Here is a 23,480-nt window from a genome sequence, read left to right as displayed (position 1 = left end):
TTTTCTTATATTCACCATTAAATGTCCATGTTTCAATCAGATTAGCTTTAGATTAGATTAGATCAGATTGGATGAACTGTCCAGCATTTTATGAGCGCTAATATTGCCAATAATTTGCTAACTTTTTTGTAGGGATCTTTTGATCTGACGTTTGACTTGGGTCTTTCAATGTGGACTTATCCACCGGTGCACTAAATTTACTCAGTCCGAGAATTTTCACATTTGAGCGAACCGAAACACGTGGGGAGCATTGAGAAGTGTGACCCGTTGAAATGTCAAAATGTTTAGACCGAATGAATTAAATACAACGTCAATTGGACAGACTCAAGCCAAACGTCAAAGTGATGGATCCCTACCAGAAAGTAACTAACAATAGACTTACCCACGGTCTGTTTTTCTTGTCATTTTTTTTTCTTTTCCGCTCTGCCCGTATGTGTTTACATAAAATGACTTGCACATCAATAGACTACTAAAATCATTCGGTCCAGAACACGTCAAGAGCATACGGCAGCGTGTCCCGCTCAAGTTTCACAATTCTCAGACCGAGTGGAGATATGGTGCCGTCCACAAATAACGTTACGCTCTAGGGGTAGGGGGAAGTAGGTCAAGCGTTACGGCTCATACAAAAATTTTAAATTTTCATGCGAAAAGCGTTACGGAAGGGGGGGGGGGCAAAAATTTCCAATTTTAGCTTTATGTAATAAATGGACTCTGCCTATCCAGTAAACGAATGTTCACCGGATGAACAATGCGTGTATGAATATGCAACGAAATCGTTATTTTTTTTGTAAACTTCGACCGCTGTAAAGCTTTTTTTCTCGCTGGAAATTGCAGCGTGACTTCATCGTAAATTAGTTCATACACACTTACACGGAATCGCCGAGTAATAATATGACAACGCTTACCGAATCTCGGTTACATTCACCGAGATCTCGACAAAAAAAATTGGATTACCGAAGTCTCTGTAAAATAAATAGCGAGATTCGGCATTGAAAATTCCCGAATTCTCAGCTTTTGGGTTCTCGGCAAAACATTTGCTACGGTCGGTGAAATAATTTAAGTGTGTATACAAGTATGAGAAAAAAATCGCATAGAACAAGTTTCGAGCACAATTTTTTCACTTTTGGATTAAGTTCGATCCCAATGATATCCGTTCATAGATTTTATTTTATGTTATTTTATATTATGGCCCGCGCTTTCTTTTGAGAGCATCAAAGTGACCCGTAAAATTAGGTTTATGACTAATTATTTTGCAAAATATCTAATCGCACCCGATAACTTTACTCCTTGAAGCGATAAAACATGTCCGCCAAAAATAAATGTACTATTATCACTTTATGAAACAGCATTTCCCGCATTTAGTGCTTTGTCTAAAAAGTCATTTAATATTTTCACTGAACGAATTGATGTGCGTTTAATTCATTTGGTACTAAAACATAGTGCTTTTATTAAATTTATTTTCATTGCAAGAAAAAAACCCGACTCGCCCTTATTTCATTTCATTCCATTCGTTGTTTTGCACTCGTCAACAACGAAACAAATTTGTGATCTCTCATAGTGAAGAATCGTGCCGGCAGTGGTGGATGGCCCCATTGTTTACGCTGTAAGTAGGGACGTGAAAGTTGCGTTATCTGTCACTTCGCGGTGGATATACCGTAGCGCTCAAAAATCATTTGGAAAACAGTTTAAACTCACTTATTTACTGTTTAAGTTACAACATTTTGGTGGGAATCATAAAAATGTATAAAACAGGAAAACAGTTTAAATTCAATTGGGTTAATTAAGGTTAAATTTAATTTGAAGTACTTTTCTATTGTTAAAACCTAAAAAAAAGATAACAATCGAAAATGTATAAAAAAGATAAAATCTTGTTTGGATTGATGAAACTAACAGCAATGAGTAAGAGTTAGAAATATTTTAATATGTATTTTACAACAATGTTGTGATATTAGAGGATTTTTTTTATTATTTGTGGTTTAGAAACAGATTTCAGTAAACATGATCATCAAGATACCCTAATTTGGAATGGATCTCCGTCATTATTCTTTAAATTCAAATCCATTTAGCAAACAGTGGCCAACAGAGAAAAAATAGCATATGTAATATTCGCAATATTTAAAAAAAATCAGCGTTTTTTATACAATCATCGTCACCCATATTGAAATATTCTTACACAACTCAAAATGAAACAATGAAATAGTCAAAATGTTCTTTCGCTGAATAACCGAGTTCTAAATCACTCAAACCTTAATGATAGGGTAACTAAAAAATCGAGGATAACACTCGAATTTGATATCCTCATTTTTGTCTTGGCTTATCCATCAAGAGCAGAGATATTTCAATCAAACCGTTGAGTTGAATGAGTGGAGTCCCCTGCAATATTGAACGCACTGAATAAATATCTTGTTTTCTTATAAAAACATTAAAATTTGCCTAAATGAGCATATTATATTCTATTGAGGAAATAAAGCTCCAACAGAAAATATGAATTAAACTAAAACGGTTGATTCTATGTCTGTTTAACAAATAAAAAAGAAACAATATTTTCCAAGTCAATAAAACATTGATTTAACTTATCTTGTTTTGTTTATAAATAAAATAGTTTGGAAACTAATAAAATATAATATTCACATTACAATTTAAAGCTAAATAAAATCTGCTATATTATCAGGAAAATAAGAAATTTCTTTTGAAATTTTAAATCTTGTCATATTAATGTATTGAAGCTGAATAATCATTTCATAACATAAGTTCAATAATTCAGAAAAAGAAGTTTGATAAAAAAAACTAATTTTATTTTTTCCAGCGCTACTATTTCTACTTAAATTATTCAAAATGCTACGATCACAACTTGGGACCCCTCCCTCCCCCTCGTCACATACCGCCACAAATTCGTGAAGCCCTCATCCCCCTAAAATTCTACGTTATTTATGGACGATCCCTTAGTGTAAAAATATCTGGAAGAACTCCTAGCATAGTCTTTGGAAAAAATCGGAGTAGAATCCCTGTGGAAATTACTGAAGGTAGTATCGTTGGAGTGCTCAAGGATTTCCTGTAGAAAATCCTCTAATCATCTTTTGAAAAATGTATAGAGGAATTTGTGGAAGAATCGGTAGAGGAATTTCCAGAAGAATTTTTAGAAGATCCCTGTATGAGTCCCAAAGTATTCCAGATGAAATCTGTGGACAATTCACTGGAAAAAATTTCATCGAGACATGTGAGACAAAGAACCTGCTGAATAGCCGCGTTAAAGTCTTTGAATTTTTCTCTGGAGCCTATAGATTTTTGCATCAGGATTCACTGCAATCCGAATGAGATAAAAAAAGACTTAAAAGGCCATTATGATCAACCTAGAGAGAGGTACCAATAAGAAATGAATCATCAAATGACCACCAAGATGAATAAGCCCCAAAAACATTGAAATAAATCTTTCAAAAAATAAAAGCATGACTTCTGATAATGACAACCTTACGAAAAACAATAAAAGAACCAACAATGGCTCCCGGGCCCCACATTTGTAAAGCCGGCCCTGGGAACCTTAAATAAAATGTTGTCAATTGCATGGGTTTATTAATGAAAAATTCATGAAATGTTTGGAAATACTGCAGTTGTAATCTTTGGATGAAATTCTGGAGAAATTGTAAAGGAACTCAATGTTGAAACACAGGGTCAAATTTGAGGAAATCTTTGAAAAAAGCTAAAAAGTTTTCCTCGAATAACCGCAAATAAAGTAATGTAGAAATTCATGTTGGGTTTCTTAAAAAAAACATACATTGCATTTTTTTTTTCAAAAATTTTGGAAGTAACGGGATTTTTTGGAAGAAATTCTATAAAAATCTATGGAAGATCTCCTAGGGTAACGATTGGGTCATTCGGTTAAAGGATTAGTCGAGATAGCTAGGGTTCGATAATCCCTGAGTAAATCACTCGAGATAGTAGCTTTCAAGTCCTCGAGAATTTCGTGGAGAAAATTGTAAAGAATTTTCTCAAGATATTCTTTGAAAAATCGCTGAAACAATATTTGGGAGAATTGGTAGAGGAATCTATAGAACAATTTCTGGAGAGATCCCTTGAGGAATCCCTGAAAATATTCCAGTTGCAATCTTTGAAGAAATCACTAGGATGATTCCTAAAGCTTTACCTCGAAAAATCATAGATAAAATTGTTGAACAAAGTCTCGTAACAGTCTCTGAGGGTTTTTTTGGGGCCTGCAGAATTTTCCATCAGAATTCATTGCAAGCAAGATAAAATAAAAAAAAAAATACTTTGGAAACCAATAATAGAAACTTTTCAGAGACTTGTATGAAAAAAAGACCAAGTCTCTAAAATATGTGTATAAATTACTAATTAAATCTAGAGATATTCATAAAATTTTATCATGTCTTGAAAAGTCGATAAAATTTAATACCCAAAAAGATCCTCACTAAATAGCTCAAGGAGCGTTTTGAAAACGGCGCAACCAACTTTTTTGAGAGTTTTTGACGGAAAAATCCTTTGTTATGAACATATTTTACCATGAATTACTGCCTCAGATAAATTTTCTTGGCTGTTATAGAATCTCTCTAAGAATTCTAGATTCAATCAATTTCCATGATAATTTCAGGTTTTCCAGGTTTTTGCAGGTAGTAGATAGCCTACGTTTATTGCCTATGTTTGTCCCTAGACTAGCGCTCTTGAAAATTCGAGGTGTGGATTCGTTCTATAATCATCTTAACGCATGGACTTAAGTTTTTCTGTTTAGATGTATTGTAAAAAAACCTTAAAAAAAGCAAAATATATTGCAAATTTTTTCCAAAGAAAGGAAATCTAGATCGTTCAAAATGTTATAGAATATCCATATGAGGATAAATATAAATCAATAATGGGTAAATTATTTCTTTCCTACCATCGCCTTACTTCTGCAATATGTATATATACTTTGAACGACAGTGACTACAGACACATAAATCTGATTCATAAAAAGGGCCCCTTTATCTTGATATTATTATTGTATTAATTCATGTGATAAAAATCGTTTTACCCAAGCGCCCGTAAAATTATTTTGTGAACAGCTATCGTTATCGCGACTCAATGCACATAGATCTATACGCGTATACCTTCGAAAGCCCTTCACGCATTGTAAATGAATCGACGCCATTCACGGTTGACGTTTCAAACGGTTACCCACTATACACCCTCCAGACAACGTGTGCTCTTGAAGCTGACAAAAAATGTCACGGCTAAACGCAGTCGAAACGCATTTCTGCCATTGAACGTGTCACTAGTATTCACCACTTACGCACTGCACCCACCCCTGAAACCAAATTGGTCTAGCGAACCGGTTGCAGACAGCCCTCGAAACAAATCACGATAGTTAAATATACTAGAAGGGGGGGGGAAGTTTGGGGTCACCATACCAAAATACTTCCTCCATATCTCTGTGATAACACATCTAATCGAAATTCACTGTGGCTCATTCGCAAAGCAATGAGTTAATCTTACTTGAAAGTGTTCGTAGAACAATAGTAGATTATGGTTCAAATTTTTGTTGGATCCAATGCTCGCAATGTTTCTCCGGTGTGAAAATGTAGTAACCAAAATTCGATAATATGTTTGGTAAAAATACATACGAAGTGAGATTAACTCATTATTTATCAACTAATCCATAGAGAAGTTCAATTAGACGTGTTATCAGAGAAATATGAACAAAACACCTTTAAACATTTTCAGAAGATGACTCCAAACTTTCACACGGGAGTGTACCTAGAGACAAGCTGAGTCCACATCCACATTTCGCTAAACACTCCACCCAGCTCAACAACAGCTGCGAGCTCGCACTTCTAGCTGCATGTTGCGTCCCGCAGAAAAAAAATATGCGTAGCGGCCAGAAAAATGTGCGTTATGTTGTGCTTGTGCGGACAGCATCTTGAAGATTTTCTTTTTGAGGAGAAAACTATTTTTAAAACATCATGAACCGACTGCGCGAGTATGCACACCAAGGTCAGGCAGGGTACGAACTTGCTGAAATGTCTTCTGTAGGGCCAAAAAATGGTAGCGTTGGCGTTGTTTGAAAATTATTTATAGATTGGAAGAATGGTAAATTTCTGATACGTCACGAGATCTGACAAGGATGTTTTTCGTTTTCAACTAGTGACCGGAAAATATAAAATATCCGCTATATGAAGGTAACTGTGAAACGCTTCTTTACAGTAGTTTTGATGAAAGATTCGGCTAATTACATACATTCGTAAGGCTCCACTTACGCCTGAACTGCATATTCTTCGTCACATAAACAGCTCCTTCAACGAATTTTCTTTTCTTTTTGTACAAGGGGGAAATATGCAAATAGACTCCTGAGAAGGTAACTCAGTGAATGTGGGAATGTCGTACCATCGACGACTCACTAAATTCAGCCCATGCACTGTACTTGAGCAATTCTTATTGAATTGCTCAAGTGGTGTACAGAGTACCATTACACTTCGCCTCCGACCCTCATCTCCCCGAAACCACCTTACGGTATTTCTTCGGGGTGGAGCCAGTGCGCTTAACATATGTAGCAGAAGTACCCTACGCAAACTGATTCTCCTAGGCGACTTGAACTATGTTACAAGGGACAGCCTCGGCAGGGCTAATCCTCTGCAACCAACTCTTGGTCGGCACGCCATTGGCAATTCTAGCATAATGTGAGTGATAGCCTGCATTCCAGTACTAGGCATCCGCACACATTCTCTGTATTATATTGTCGAGGGACGTGTCCTTTCGGCATGTTGCGGGCATGCGATCTCTCACAACAATGAAACGGAGGCAATCGAACATGGCATGCTCTGCTGTTTCCTCCACACCAGCTCAATTGGGGCACAAGTGCCCGAACCTATGCAGGTACTGCCTACAGCAACCATGTCCAGAAAGAAACTGTGTCAGGTGGAAGTTAACTTCCCCATGGTTTCTTTTATATCAATCTGACACATTTGGTATTAGCCGATGGGTCCATCTATCTTTAGTGGAGTTATCCCATTCCTGCTGCCAACTTCTGAACGTTTGCGTCTTTACACGCGTTGCAGACTCCTCTGGTACATCTTTGGTTGAACATCTTCTTGATGATGGGTGTCATCCCGGCTTTGAAGCACACGGATGTACGTGCTTTCCAACCGCTTTAGGCTTCTGCTTGTTTTCAACGCTCTTGACCAGTTTGATCTTCCATACCTCAGTATGGATAGCGCCACGCCTGCCAGGAGCTTGCATTTGCTGGCAATTAAAGCAGAGCGGTTAGACATCATCCTCGAGAGCGCTGCTTTAGCCGTAGATGCCCTTTACATGCATTTTAAATGTAGCTATCAAAGCTGAGCTTGTCATCGATCATTACCTCAAGATGATTAAGGGATCGCTTGAACTCTATGGTTCAATTACCTACCGAGATAAGTGCTTACCGTACTTTGCATATCATAACATCGGGGCCAGGATTGAACCCGCGGTAATTCGAACGCTTTTCTTCCCCTCCTCTATGTCATACAGTAGAATCCTACAATCAAAATATCTTTCTAGAAGCTTACACAACTGCACCGGCGGTGAAGTGCGTGGGCTATCGTTTCCCAGCTTTTGCTGAACGCACTCTTCACATCCAGAGTGACAACCGCACAGTGACGGATACCGATCATTTTATGCTCGATTGCCACCTCAGCTGCCTGAACGACCGACTGGATAGTGTCCAGAGTGGGTTTATCTTTCCTGAATCCAAACTGATTGTTGGACAGGTCGTCCGCACCTTCCGTGTACGGTACTAACCTGCTGAGGATCAACCTTTCCAACAGCTTGCCCGTCGTATCTAATAGACAGATATGTCTATACGCCGACGGGTCACCTGGTGGTTTCCCCGCCTTTGGTAGTAGCACCAATTTCTGTCGCTTTCATACATCCGCGAAGATTCCATGCATTAATTCAGCGTTGCATTGTAGTTATGAACATGTCCGGATCCGCATTCACTGCCGTTTGTAAGGCAACATTCAGGATACAATCGGGTCCCGGTGCATTGTTTGACGCGAACGATTTCACGACTTCTGACAGCTCTTCGTTCGTCACCGTCGCTTCTTATTTTCCTTCATCTGCTGCATGCGTTGCTGAAGGGCATGGGCTTGTTGAATGATGCAGGAAGAGTACATCGATTATCGATCGTAGCAACTCAGGCGACTTTCCGTGGGGCGCTATGGTACCTTTGGTCTTGGCCTGGGAGGGAGTCACCGATAATACATACGAAATATGACACAAAGTTATTTCGAGCTGCAAGAAAACTCCAGCGTCCAATGACAATCAAGGCAGACTTGATGAAAATCGTTAGTTTTCTTTTTTTGTGTTCCTTCGATCGTTCTGGACAAACATGGAAAAAGGGCCAAAGTTTTCTATGCATTTCATTTTCGTTTTTATTGAAAAAAGTAAAATGATGAGTATTTGAATATTTTATATTCAATCAGATTAAAAAGTGCTATTGTGACATTACTTTTGAATAAGCATGAAAAGCTTTCCAATCGATTTTTTGTCACTTTTGATAAAATGCAAAAATATGGTCTAATCGATTACGCGCTTTTATCATGTTTGTCCATTGTTTAAGATCTGGGCTCACAGTGACAGTTCATGACAGCAGAATCTCAGCTCATTATGGCGTACATAAATTTCGTAACGGTTTCTCCCTCCCAGGTCTTGGCCATTACCACTCTGAAGGCGTGACTCTACGGACTCGAGTTGGTGAGCTGGCATAGACTATCAAAGCACCATCAGAACACCGGCGGCCTGTTCTCTCTAGGAGGGGCTTTTCTCGGCATGCAAGCATCACACGCTCGTGATATTACAACAACTAACTCTTCACCGTTTAACTTCAGAGTGTTCCGTTCGCGCCTCAGGTCTTCAATTAATACTTCGCCATCGAAGCGTGCTGTTTTCCAACCTCGGACTTGGGTCGAATTACATCGCACTGCCTTCCGCCCGCTAAACATTATACTATAGAGAATCGATTGATGACCGCTATGAGTATAACCGTCGTCAACGCGCCAGTTCATGGTACCTACCTCAAAGGTTAGGAATACAGAACGTCACATCGAAAACACATTTACCAGCTCTACATTTAATGCGGCCAGGGATTCCAACAATAATCGGCCCCTTTGGTTGGTGAAGCAGCTGCCTCACTCCACTGCTCATGCATTAAAGGTACCAGCTAACAGCCAGTTCGGCTATCATCCTGTCGACCATGTGGGAAAAATCCTCAATCGACCACCTTGGGGGCGCGTAACAACTGCAATAGCATACGCCGTTGATTTTTGCTATCACAAAACCGTCATTTGAGATAGAGACTACTTTTTGGATTGGATGTCGTCCTGTCGTCCATATAGCTGCTGGCTATTGAGAACCATCCGCCACTCAGTTCCCGTTTTTGGCTGGTATGCGGTATGGGAGCGATAACACCACGTCGGTCTTCGTTTCCGAGACTGACTGCCAAAGCAGCTGCAGCAAAGTGGTTTATATTTAACTGTGTTACTTCCGTTTTGGCTGCTTTGATACTCCTATTGTGGCCGGTCATTTGGGTCCACCCGTTAAGTGTCCGTAGTCTGCTCTGTCGACACATGTTAGGCACTTTGCGATTTTGCTTGCGATCACTCGCCCCTTGGCCTTTGGTGCCGCATTTCCTGCACAGCTTACTTCTGTCGGAACCATTGCATTTCCACGACTTATGTCCCTTCCCAAAACACTAGAGGCAAACTTTAGGAGGCTGTTGTATGCTCAGCCGGCAAACCGACCAGCCTATCTTGAGTATGCCCAAGTTCTTCGGTTCGTTTGCCTTTGCAACCGGCAGTCTGATTGTCATCACCTAGGTGCCCTGCGGACCCTTTCTAAGGTGGATGGCCTTAGGGGCTCCTGGGGTAATATGCACTGCCGGGGCAATACGCACCTTGCCAATTTCTCTGGAATAAACGAGTTTTGAGAGAAAAACACTATGCGGATTGATGAAACGTAGCAAATTGTAGATACCCTGAGAATTTGACGCATTTTGAAAAACTTAACAGAGAGATAGAACAATAAATTCGAAAAGCACGATTCTGATGTAACTTTCCCGATCATTTCACTTGTTGTTTTTAAAGCGATGAATTGAGGAATTTTACAATCTCTCATCATAAAACAGATGATTAGAGACTGGGCAAGTTGTTGATGACATTATTTTTCGAAATAACACAACGATTTCTATATTCCATAGCATTTTCTGTTAAGCACCCGGTTGGGGCAACATGCACTCCATTGGTCGGGGCAGAACGATCCATTCCTAAATTAACTACAATCATAAAAGTTAGGTCATTTGAAGCCTCTACTAACGTATTTATGCACAATTGTATCATCTTGTAGACGAAAATCTTCAAAAACTCGTGTTTTACGATAAATTAAATTACGTTTAAAACATGATGGTGCATCTTGCCTCATTGTTGTGGTGCATCATGCCCCTTTGTTTAGGTGCGTCTTGCCTCAATGTTGTGGTGCGTTCTGCCCTATAAAGCGGTGCATCGTGCCCCGCATCAATCTTAATTCACGCAAAAGTAGTGTTTGAAAAAAGTTAAAATTTTCCAACAATCTAATGAAATTATAATGAAAATTCGCTCAACACCATGTAGGATGAACCCAGACCAACTAGATTCCTGTATTAAAACATTAATTACATGTTGTTTAGTGTTCATTTCGGCAAATTTTCCTTAAGTGGTGCATATTACCCCAGGAACCCCTACTGGCTACGTCAATGTCACACTGCTCGTTGAGGGCAGCCGAGACCTCCGCTGCATCGGTGACCTTATCCAGATTTTAACACTGGAGAGTCGCTTCTGCAGTCAGGGATCTTACATCAACCTCGTCGCTAAGTACTTCTTGTGCTAGTTGCTTATAAGGTGCACCCTTTTGTTTGGCGTATTTCTTTAAGACTAAGGTCATTTCACCAATCCTAGTCCACCTTATGCTTCGCACACCTGCGCCCAATGGCGATAACTTCTCCGTGCAGCGATAACTTCTCCAATTTGATAACGAGGGCCTCACCTAAGTTACTACGTTTCACTGTCTTCGGTTTAGAATTTTCCTTGGGCTCCGTTTTCGGTTTCCTCTGTTGTTTCTTATTTCCACTCTGGAGGACGGCTGCGTAGGTCACTTTTCCCTTAACAACTATACGTCTTTTCGCCACGTATTCATTCTTGGAAGGTCCTCTATTTGGCTTCGCGCATCGAATAATATCATCTGATATATTCGCGTTGACTGTGAAGCAAAACATTTCAGTCTGACACGACATAGTATCTCTTTCTCCTTCTATCTTGCCAAGTTGTGCCTTGGCTTTCTCGTAGTCCTGTTTTGCAACTAGGAATGATTGTCGCAATTTCAGTAGACTTGTTTTCAAGTACTTGCTGATATTGCTTTTGCTCTTAACCAACTCGATGATGACATCGAGTTGCTCAGAAGCCACCTGGATTTTCGGGAGGTACTCCCTATTGCGATCCATGGCCGCAATAAGTCCCGGGCCATCAATCACTTCACATCTTGCACTGGTGCGGTCAGTGCCTGTCGTCGTCACAGTGTCTAGGTTTTTGCCGACACTGTTCTTACTTTAGTTGATGTTGGATGCCTCCTTTTTGGTGGGAACCTTAGCCGATTACTTATGGGCACAGAAGCTTCTCGTTCACATTACGCTAGTTGTTTGTTTTGATGGATCATCTCTTATAAATGGGTCCCGCTAAGAGCCGCTATCCATCTCCGCTGGAATAGTCGCCTTCATGATCCCCTGGTTATCTATGCAAGCAGGTAGGCTATGCTAGGGTTGACATAGTCCTTCATGGGGTACTATCATAATGTTCAGAGCCGGATCGAAGCAAGTCAGGTAACGGCATCTGAGCCAGTTGTTACAACCAGACGACGGATTCGGAACGTACTCTAAGGCCTGCCATGGTTATATGGGATGGGCCTGCGCCATTAGCCCACTTGCCGTTTCAGGCCAGTGTCACCCGACCAGTATGCCATAATCAGGATCTTACTGACATCAATCATGATGTGCCGTTTGCCACTCCTATTAGTTGGGCTAGGATCTTTTGGTACTTTAAGCGTCATCGGTTGCTTTGACTGAGTTGCATTCGGATTTTTGTGGTATTTATGAAGGTTCATCAGAGACCACTGTGAGCTCCACGACATACCCCAACACTCAGAAAACCTTTTGTTAGGCTCCTGGACTTTCGTTTCTGTTGCCCCGGTAGACCCGACCAGTGGATTACAACAGAATTGTAACAGATTTTGGTATTCAGTTAGCACATACTTTATAACAAAATATGTTATAATTTTGGATGGTTAGTAGTTAAAATAACAAAAACTATAACACAATTTCTTCTATGTACACTAAACAAAATTGAAACAAAATATGTTATGATTTGAACAAAAATATACAACAAATTAAACAAAAATGTAACTTTTTTATACTTTTCATAACTGAATTATAACAAAATTTGTTATTTTCTTAGCTCTCAGATTTTTTGTCATAATTAAGTTTTAAATTGAAATAAATTTGAAACAAATTTGTTATTTGAACTTATTTTTTTTTATTTTGTTATAATTTGCATAAACTCAAAGTGCTTCTAACAAAAATGAAACAAAATTTGTTATATGTAAAAATCAGATTTCCCTCTTGTAAAAAACGCACACAAAATATTTATATACTCTAAGGTTTTTTTTACGTTGGTCGACATCCCGTTTAAAAAAAAAAACGCAATATTTCAAAAAACGACAAAAAACTCGTTATTTTTTTTTTGTATTTTTCGACTTTTCATTACCATACGAATCATAATGCACACATAGCTTTTGTATGGAAACATTTTTTTGTCTCAGATTTGTTTACATCAGTTTTCGAAATAACACGGTTTGTTTGCGTAAAAAAAACGCGCAAGAATACACCGCGTAAACAGCTTCAGTGTATATGTAACACAATGCACACTGATCCAGGAAGCTAATTTAGGCGGACATGAGGTTTTCGTCAAGATTTATTGATTTTAGAGCCATAGTTTCTTCTGAGAATATGTTCAGAATTTACAGTACTACAAAATGTACGGATCAAAAAATTTTTTTAACGGTGATCGCAAGAGTGACGTATATGCCAACTTTTTTGTGTTCAAATGTTATTTGAGTTTTTCATCTTAAAATTAGCTATTTTATATGCCTTGTATCTCAACTATGAGCACCTCAAAAAAATATATCTTTTCACCAAATGATTTTGCAGTCTTTCAATTACCGGTGAGCAAAATTTGGAGAAGATGATATTTTTCTATCTCATTTAAAATCGACTTTGCTAATAGACGATATGAAATAAATCCATATTTATTGAATATTCATACATGTTCAACTCACAAAAGTCATGGCTACCTAAGCATATCAAACCAAAAGTAACACCACGGTGCCCCGACAGACCGTTATTATGCAAAAAAATTGTTCATCAAATCTGAGCACAGGGCTCGATTTCTAGGGTCATTCTGCACCCCTGGACCAATTTTTAAAAAAATCCCTAGGAGGAATCTCGAGAAATCTCGATTTGAAGTTTTTGACTAAAATTTTCAATATAATCCATATTAAAATTTTTCAATAGCACTGAAAAAACCTACAAAAACGCTAAAAAAGTTGGCCAAACTGTTCTCAACTAGTATAACATTGTTACCGTTGCAATAATTAGAAATATTTACGACTTTTCCGGCATTCGCACTAAATGACCAGCTCACTGAAGTTTGCCTATTTTATTCGCTCAATAGTTTTCGTTCCTATTCTTAAATAAATGTGCTTAGAGAGCCAATAATAAGCGTTTTATACAGGGCAAATTGACAATGATGTGTCATTTAGGTAAGCTTGTATTAATCGTTGCTCTTTTTGCATTATTATTAAAAAACTGCTTAAGTTTTCGAAACACTTTTCAGTGCTGCACGATAAAGGATCGCGAGGTGTTTTGGCGAAGTTGTTAACGAAATAATGGATCTTTGAAGTCAGATAAGCCTTTATCAAGTGTAGAAATGTCATCTCCATTTGCAAGTTGCGGGTCCCTAAGCTGGTTACGTAATCCATAAAAGGAGATATTCGCAGCTAGAACACGTGTTTTTACTACAAGGGAAACATTATTATCATACATCACACGTATATGGCTCTTCAACAACTTTAATTAGATCTCCATCAAGAACTGCCTCAGCATCAACACATCTGAACCTGTTTTTTTCTCTATATGCGATCTTATACGTTTGGGTAGAGTAAATGGCATCACAAGCTTATCTTAGTTGTCTATCTTCAAAATGGTATAACCCTGCTTTACTGCACTGTGATCGATTCCAATAAAGTCATCGTCTGCAAAATCAAGAAGTATAAGCAGGGCAGACAATCGTCAGATTCGTCACCGACGAAATAAAAAAACAACGTCATCCAGTATAATAACTCTGGCGTCGTCTCGTCATCGACGAAAGAATGCATGACTAACTTCAACCCAAAATCGTCAACCAGCAAATATTTCTTCATTCCGCTTGCTACCCTTACATACATAAAGAAAGCGTTTACTGTATTTTCGGTTCATATTTTTAGTCGGTTTGGTGCTCCCGAACGGAGATTCGCCCATAACGAAGGAATCGTATTTGATCGTCATCATGACGCCGAGCCTATGTGAATGGATCTCTGCGGCAAATCGTCATCCAACGCTGGTTGAGTGACGATGACAACGCTTCTTTTACTTTCGTCGCCGACTTTTTCCAGTTGACGGCGACGATTGTCTACCTTGAGTGTAAGCAACAAAACGCAATATTGAACAGTACATTCGGAAACACATCTCTTTTCATTCCATGTAATTTTACAAAAAAAGGCTCCTCGTCTACAATCCTTGCACTTGATTAAATTTGTCTGCATAATCAACTTTTAGTCTCATTTTTAAGTCTTTGACATTACCTGCAACAGCTAGATTTTTGTTACTGAGCCGAACTACTAGAAATCAATAAACAGATTGACGATGAATCCCGAAAAAAAATAAAACGAAGTAAATGATTGAAGGTATATAGAGTGGAAGTCCTAGTAAAGTTGATACTTAAGTAGTACTTAATGGGGATTTGTTTAAAATTGTTAATGACTTTGTTAATCTTCGAACACTTGTGACATATGACAATCTTGTTTCCCATGTAGTTATAATCCTGTTGAGGCTGAGAATGTTGAACAGGATATTTTTAACGTAAAGTGCTGAGGGCAATACTCGGTGGAAAACTAGACGTAAACATCAAGAGTAGTACCAGATGAACAAAGAAGAAAATTTGATTAAGCAAATAAATACGACAGACTTTGGTGGGCTGGTCACATAGTGTGGAAGTCAAAAAATAATCTGTTAATTAATAATATTCAGCAGTTGTAAATATTTATAATTGTAATAACGGTAACAGTTATATAGTAGTTGAGAACAGTTTGGCTAACTTTTTGTGCGTTTTTGTAGGTTTTTTCTATGCTATTGAAAAATTTTAATATGGATTATATTGAATTTTTAAGTCAAGAGCTTCAAATCGAGATTTCTCGAGATTGCTCCTAAGGATTTTTTTAAAAATTGGCTCAGAGGTGCAAAATGATCCCAGGAATCGAGCCCTGTGCTCAGATTTGATGGACAATTTTTTTGCATAATAACGGTCTGTCGGGGCACCGTGAACACGTGTATTTATATAGGAATATAAAGTACATCGTTTTTCAGTTGTTTTCGATTAACTTGGAAACTTCTGCAAGAAATTCATCGTCTTTTCCTCTACCAGTATTTAATCTATTCCTAAGCAAGATCACCGGGTTGGAAGTCAACATAAGCCATATAAAATACATAAACAAAATTTACAGTCCGATTGAATTCTGTAGCATGATTTTCCCAGAATCTTCTGATGAATTTACTCCGCATTTTTAATGCTTCTTCGGCGGCATGCCGAACAACATCACTCCATGTGAAAGTAGTTTTTGCATCGTTGGAGAGAGCACGTACCAATCGTAGAACTGGCGATACTAACAGTACGTTTCTGACAAAAACTGTTCAAATGCCTCCTCGTTAATCTTCAAATTAAAGTTGAATACTTTTAAAATGATTGAGATCCGTAAAAAAAGTTATTACAAGTGCGGAAACGCTAACATAAGTGCGCAATTGAGTCAAATCCGGTAGGTGTCTTCGGGGGACTTATTCTTCGTAAATCGAAGAATAAGTGCTCTGAAGACACCAACAGGATTCAAACAATCCCTCACTTTTATTCACACTTTCGCACTTATGAGGCCGCACTTCGCAGTCCAGTAGTGAAAGAAATACACAATTTCTACTTCCCCTAAAAAGCGGCGTGCCGTTTTAAGACCATTTGAGTTCCTACCAGCTGGAACAGGTTCGTACAGTCTCAGCCCCAACCTTCCTTTGAGGGCTTTTCGTGGCGATCCTTTAGAATGCTGTTACACTTACTGATACGTTTACAACTATTGCACGGCAGTGGTGCTGTCCGGCATGCCGCATTACCAAAGAAAAACATGAAACGTGGAATCCATCAGAAGATTCTGGGAAAATCATGCCACAGAATTCAATCGGACTGTAAATTTTGTATATGTATTTTATATGGCTTAAGTTGATTTCCAACCCGGTGATCTTGTTTAGGAATAGATTAAATACTGGTAGAGGAAAATACGATGAATTTCTTGCAAAAGTTTCCAAGTTAATCGAAAACAACTGAAAACGATGTACTTTATATTACTATATAAATACACGTGTTAACTTTGGTTTGATATGCTTAGGTAGCCATGACTTTTGTGAGTTGAACATGTATGAATATTCAATAAATATGGATTTATCTCATATCGTCTATTAGCAAAGTCGATTTTAAACGAGATAGAAAAATATCATCTTCTCCAAATTTTGCTCACAGGTACTTGAAAGACTGCAAAATCTTTTGGTGGAAAGATATATTTTTTTGAGGTGCTCATAGTTGAGATACAAGGCATACAAAATAGCTAATTTTAAGATGAAAAACTCAAATAACATGAAAACCATAAGAAATACAACTTTGGTATGTTCAGCAAAGTTGTAGCAAATGATAAGTATAAAAACTTTGTAGAACATAGGAGGCCAATAAAACTTAAAAATAAAATACTTAAGAGCAAAAAACGATTTTTAATTAAAAATACTCAATTATCTCGGCTCTGAAGCAAAACCGAAAAAAAGTTTGTTCGGCAACTTCCGATTCGTTAAAATAAAAAAAAATGGCATATACGTCACTTTTGCGATCACCTTAAAAAAAACTTTGATCCGTACATTTTGTAGTACTGAAAATTCTGAACATATTCTCAGAAGAAACTATGGCTCTAAAATCAATAAATCTTGACGAAAACCTCATGTCCGCCTAAACTAGCTTCCTGGACCAGTGTGCAATGTTTAGAATGATACTAACGATAATATATTAAGTATTGACTTGGATTGGTAAGTATACGAAAAAGACAAATGCCAATTCCTTTCAAATAGGGTTTTATACTTCAATAAATAGCGTTGCTATCATTACAAATCTCCTTAAAATGAGGTTTTGTATTTGCAAATGCGACACATCATTTGCAAATACAAAACCTCATTTTAAGGAGATGAACTGAATGCTATACATTGGAATGTTATAATTAAAACTAACTTAGCGTTAGCTTTCCCGAAACCCTACCATTAGGTTGGGTTCAAAAAAATCCTTATATTCAAGAATTCCTTCCATCTGAATCACCTGGTGCGCAAACGAAATGGCTCTAGCTTGGAGCGTTTTGTGCGATTCCAGTCGGCTACGCATAGACCTCGGGACACTCCTTTGGTCAATTCGCATAAAATCTTGTGAGTGTAATCTTCATATGGCGGCAGCTGTACGCAACAGCTTGCCGGTGGTACCCTACCATGACCGGCGGCAGTATTCTATTAATCTTTTCGGCCATCCTGAAACCTACCAGACAGGTTTTGCACACGCATAGCTTTTTCAAAAGCTTTGACTCTGGCTGCTGCTGCTGATGATGATGGTGGTTTGTTGCTAAATTTTTTGCTCTTGTGTCTCATTTTACTGCGGTTTTGTGGACGCACTATGCGTGCGGCCAGGGTGGTGACCTGAAGAATACGGGCATTGCCATCATAAATTGGATGTCATCCAACTCACGGCCTCGTAAAGTTAATTTTTTTTAACAATAACCGGTTAAGAATTCCCGAGAAGTTACTTACCACTAAACATTGTTGAAAGCGAGTACTTCATTCAGTCAAGAATAGTGTACGTATTTTTCTTAAATTTCTGATTACATTAGCTTACTTAAGTGCATTGTTCTTTCATTGCAAAGTGGACAAAATTCGACAAATAACACCATTTATTTCAGGTCGCTGGTTTCAAGTCGTGAGAAATTGACATTTATACGTTTACAAACTCCGGAGATTGTTTGGAACCCTATTCCTCCACAATATTTTAGCTATTGTTATGAGTTATTTTTTTATTATTTTCATATTTTGTTAAAATTCTCTCGTTGCAGGTTGCAGGAGTATGCATCAACTTTAAATTTTATATGTCGATACGTTATACGAATAAGCTGAGAATTTGCACCTTCATTTCAGTGTGGTAACCTTTTTCATCAATTGTTCAATTGTCTAAAGGCCACTAAATCAGCGCCTCATTATCATACACAGACAAGTCGATTGTGCAGTCAGTGGAATCGCTCGGGGCCTTTGCTGCAAGAAAATCATTCTTCTCAATTCTCAGTCGTCGTCTTTTTTTTTGCAATCCTCCGCACTCAAAAGTCTGACCCGCGCATACGCACCCTGACAAACACGCACTATAGGACTATGACAGCCCAAGACGACACAAGTGATGAAAGAGGCAGAGGGTGCGCCGTCAAAATCCCTCCACTGGTGTCCACACTCCCATTGCTACGCACCTTCCTCTTGAAGCGCCCCAAAGTGAAGGGTTCCTCAGCGCAGTCAAGTAGGTAGGTATCACTTCGCCAACTGACTTAGCCAAACGAGTCGTCGTCGCTGCCGTCGTCCGGCGTGTTCGCTTTTGTCGCAGCGCAGCAAATGTTCCTTCGCGATCAGCACCACATTCAACGCAAAGCTAATAAATTTTGGCCGTCACACAGTGGCGCATGGCCGGACAAAACCTCTAAAGCTTAGGTTCTCGAAATCATTTATACACATTTTTATAGACTTCTGTACCGTTGAGTAATGACTTCCCAAAATTTAAGATTAATCAGTTTTGTTATCCATTTTGATAGTATCTGAAGTAGCGATGGGCGATTTTGAATCGAAGTTCCGAAAATCGATTCTTTTGTTCCGATTAATCGATGTTTTGAATCGATGTTAGAAGCACTCTAAATTAAGTGAATCGATTTTCTTTTTTCGACTTTTTGTTTCGATTCAAATGGATGTTTATAATGATATAATTATAAATTTATAATGAGTTCTTTTTGATCTTCCGTCGTTGACGCTTGCTCCTGGGCAGTGCGTCAAGAAAGCCCGAGCAGTCGTCAGTTGTTTTCCCTCACGGGTCGCGCGCCTATTTTCTCTGACTGCTTTTATATAGCCGAGCAAACGAGTGAAGCTGAAAGAGGATTGTTGCTGCTCAAGGATGACAGATCAATTGGTGAGCTCGTTTCATGCTACTGTTTCTAATCTATAAAATATGTATGACTGCACCTTTAATCGTCACAACGGTGAGACGTTAATATGATTTTTCAAAAAAATATGAATGGTTCGTCACTGTGAGTGTCGACATAAACTCTGATTCATAAATTATTTATGTCTAATTATTTTTTTATTCAAAATACCTTCTTCTTTTTACCTTTATTTTTGTAAATAAGAAAAATACTTTGAACGGTTCGACACTTCAAGTGTAGACTTCCGAAAGGTTCACTTTATTCAACAAACTTTGAAAGGTTCGTCACCTCAAGTGTCGGCATAATTTTTCTCTACACAGATATTGTTCATATCAAATGAAAATATTATATTTACATATAAGCATGTTTATATCTCATAAATAATTATTTATCATGGTCTAATCGCTTATCAAAGTGAATCCTGTGATCCAACGATCCTTCCCATTAACAAACATCCCTCCCAGTGACCTTTGTGGAGATGCAGAGGCAAACACGATCTCCAAATAGCAAAGGTTACACACTAACATTCCTTCCCCCAATCCCACCTGACTGCAAGGACGTGGCCGGCGCCGTTATTGATCATGTATAAATAGAGGCACTGAATTATGCACACTGAAGAAGATTATGGCCAATCCCAGCCGAACTTCTAGTTGATTCTTTGTGCATTTTCACTGACTTCGGTCAATCACGGAATAGCAACCATTGATATGTGTAGTCAGTCTAAGCTAAGCTAAGCGATTCAAATGGATGAAATTTATAAGTATTTTTCAATGAGTTGATGAACCATGAACCCAGTTTTGAATCAGCATTGAAGTGCTTAATATCTGATTTTAAATTTTAAACGTTATTCGGTTAAAGGAAATAAAAAAAAAAATATGTGAAATAGCATTTTGTCTTATTTTAAGATATTGTTTTTTTTTAATGTTCATATGACCTTAAAAATCGAATCGATTCGAAAACATCGATTCAAATAATTCGATTAAATCGATGAATCGATTCGACATATCAAATTTGAATCGATTCAGTAACATCGATGTTGTAGTCAAATTTGCCCAACGCTAATCTGAAGTGTAGAAAAGTCAGTAAAATTGATCTGCTTTAAATTCATCAACTTTAGTTTACATAGCACGTAAAATGAGACAAAATATGCTTAACCCGTAAAGTTCTTTGAGCGCATACTCAACGGATTAAAATTATTTTTGACAGTATAAGGAGCCGGATTATATTCTTGGCACTTTTGATTCACTTCGACAGTTAAGTTTTTTGGAAGCTACTGAGCTCATTTTGGATTTTGGAGAAGCCGCACCAACGACGACCCACTATAACCAGCTCATGCACTGTACATGAGAAATTCTCGTTGAATTGCTCAAGTGGTGTACAGAGTGCACCAACATTACCCTTGGCCTCAGACCCCTTTCTCTCCGGAACCACCTTACGGTATTTCTTCGAAGAGGGGCCAGTGCATGTAGCAGAAGTAGCCCAGGCGAACTGCTTCTCCTAGCCAACTTAAACAATGTCACAAGGGATTAGCCGATGGGTTCATCTACCTTTAGTGGAGTTATCCCATTTCTGCTGCCAACCTCTGAGCGTTGTCTCTTCACACACGCTTCGGACTCCTCTGGTACCTCTTTGGTTGAAGCATAGGACATCTTCCTTGATGATGAGCCCGATGGGTGTCACCCGGCTATGATGCGTACGGCATCTTTAGAAACCGTTCGGTATGCACTTGCTCCTCTTAAGGGATCCTTTGCTGAACGTGTTACTCAACCGCTTTAGGTTTCTGCTCGTTCTAAGCGCTTTTGACAATATTGGTCTTCTATACCTTAGTATGGATAGCGCCACTCCTGCCAGAAGCTTGTGTTTGCTAGCAATTACAGCAGAGCTGTTAGACATCATCCTCGAAAGCGCCGCTATAGCCGTAGATTCCCTTTTACAGGCATATTCAATATGACTAGTGCAACTGAGCTTGTCATCGAATATTACTCCATGATGCCTAAGGAATCGCTTGGACTCTATGATGCAATCACCTACCGAGATAAGTCCCTAGTTTCCTAGACCTCAACCATTCCGTATCTAGGAGCTGCTGTCAACTCTACTTCCTCCATCGATTCGTCGCATTCCATAACATCGGGCCCAAGATTGAACCTTGAGGTATTCTCGCGGTAATTCCAACGCTTTTCTGTCTCTTCTCTGAGCCACACATTAGAATTCAACCATCAAAATAGCTTTCTAGAAGCTTACACAACTGCACCGGTACCTTGAGGTGGTGAAGTGCGTGGGCTATTGCTTCAAATGACTTCCCGGCTTGAGGTGTTGAACGCATTCTTCACATCCAGAGCGACAACCGCACAGTAACGGATACCGCTCCTTTTATGCTCGAATGCCACCTTAGCTGTCTGAACGACCGACTGGATAGTGTCCAGTCCAGATTTACCTTTCCTGAATCCAAACAGGTTGTTGGACAGGCCGTCCGCACCTTCCGTATACGGTACTAGCCTGTTGAGCATTAACCTCTCTAACAACTTGCCCGTTGTATCTAGTTGACAAATAGGTCTATATGCCGACGGTTCACCTGGTGGTTTCCTTGCCTTCCATACATCCGGGAAGATTCCTTGATCCATGCAGCGTGCATCGTGATTCTGAACATGTCCGATCCGCATTCACTGCCACTTTTAGGACAACATTCGGGAAACCATCGTGTCCCGGTGCCTCGTTTGACGCGAATGATTTCATGACTTCTGCCAGCTCTTCGTTCGTCATGCTCGCCACTTCTTCTCGTGCATATCCCGCATACGGCGCTGGGGCCCATGGGCTTATAGGATGATGCGAGAAGAGTATATTGTTTATCGATCGCAGCAACTCGGGCGACTTCTCTTGTGGGGCTATGACGCCTTTGGTCGTAGCCATTACCACTGTGTAAGCGTCCCCAAACAATCAAAATGTACGTATAACGAAATCCCCTGGAGGCTTTGCATGTGCAAAATTTCACTTATAAGATATCGTGAAAAGGCCTTCTACGTACAATAGTGGAGGTGATATATGTGCATTAGACTGATGAAAATTTTGAAATTTTTGCTCCTCTATGCTTAAACGTGGGTGATAAATGACTGGACAATGCGTACCATTGGTACTTCGCGTATCTGCAGGTATAAAATAGATCCCATTTGTGGTCCTTAGCCTCTTGTCCAGTAACTCCTATCCCTACCTCCCCATGGTGCCGCCTGGGGTACGAGTAACCGTAGGGAAGATCGGGTAACTAACCCTGGTGGCACCTTGGTCGTATGCTGACAGGGAAGGGGGGCTCCTCTCTTCTGAGGGTGTAGCTTATCAGAGCGTCTATTCTCCATGTTAGGGGCGGCTCAAAACAGCGTATGTTCTCCATGTTAGGAGTGGCTGATCATCGTGCCAGCGTGGGACTCTAAACAGTGCTGTGCACGATGATCCTCCGGCGAGTCAGGGGGTTGGTGCAGGCCTTACAAGCCAGCCGTAAAAATCATCAGTACAGGAAGCATACAATGTAAATTCGGACCAGAACAATCGGCATAGACCCAGGCATCGAAAACGGACTAACGATTAGAAACTCGGATCATGGAACTGTAAGTCTCTCAATTTCTTGGGAAGTATTCTTTCCGAATTATTAAGGGTCCGCAAGTTCGACATCGTAGCGCTGCAGGAGGTTTGCTGGAAAGGGTCGACGGTACATACGTATAGGGATGGTTATACCATCTACCAGAGACACTTCTCGGACATTATCGACGTCAGAACTTATCGCGGCGCAAACATCGATTCCGACCACTACGTAGTGACGGTTAAAGTGCGCCAACGACTCTCCGTTG

Source organism: Aedes aegypti, chromosome 2, assembly GCF_002204515.2.
Source record: "Aedes aegypti strain LVP_AGWG chromosome 2, AaegL5.0 Primary Assembly, whole genome shotgun sequence".
Lineage (NCBI taxonomy): Eukaryota > Metazoa > Arthropoda > Insecta > Diptera > Culicidae > Aedes > Aedes aegypti.
This window is presented reverse-complemented; position numbering follows the sequence as displayed.